The 700-nt window shown below is 60.1% G+C and overlaps 1 protein-coding gene across 1 annotated transcript in view; it reads left to right on the forward strand.

Moving 5' to 3' along the window:
* Nucleotides 1-700, forward strand: part of PKP1 (plakophilin 1) — a 55,075-nt gene that overhangs the window by 28,766 nt on the left and 25,609 nt on the right. The gene's annotated exons all lie outside the window — the stretch shown is intronic.

The raw sequence follows: 700 nt of genomic DNA on the forward strand, positions 1-700 counted from the left end.
TTTCATCCTGGCCCGCCCAGCACATACGCAGCTCCTGAGGGGCCAGGTAGCTTCTGTCTGATCAGCCAGAGGTGAGGTGGACCTCTCGGGGCTCAGCCAACCAGCAGTTGTCCTCCAGGGCAGGCAGAAAGGGACCATGACAGACTGAACCCATGTTCTGCCTCCATCATGGACCGCCTCCCCTTCCGGAGAGCCCCTGCATTGTCTAGGGTGACCCCTGTGCCAGTGAGCAGCCCAGATCCCCATTCACAAGCGAATTCTGAGGGCTAGCGCCCTTGCTATGAGCCCAGCCCCATTCCAGGCACAACAAAGGGCTTCTCTGCCTCGGAGGGCTGAGGACATGACAGAACCCACGTGAACACCTGGAGAATAAATGAGGCCACAGCCACAGGGCATGAGCATGCATAATTGCACCCCTGAGCATGAAGGCTCTCTGAAGACAGGGCTGTGGGGTGGGTCAGAGCAGGTTTTGGGAGGAGGTAGGATGGAGAGAGGCCTTGGAGAGATGTGGGCTGTGGGAGGAGGTGGGCAGTGAGGAGAAGCTGAGCCCGGTGTCCTGAGGCAGCACCCGGGGGTGTGAGGAGGAGGTGCTGAGCTCATGGGTCTGCCTTGGAAGGAGGAGAATGACTCTGTAGACCCTGCAGTGAGGCACGGGCTCCTGAAGCCTTGCTTGAGGGAGGTCAGGGTAGTGGCGGGCAAG

This window comes from Tupaia chinensis, unplaced genomic scaffold (genome assembly GCF_000334495.1).
Source record: "Tupaia chinensis unplaced genomic scaffold, TupChi_1.0 Scaffold000453_2, whole genome shotgun sequence".
NCBI lineage: Eukaryota > Metazoa > Chordata > Mammalia > Scandentia > Tupaiidae > Tupaia > Tupaia belangeri.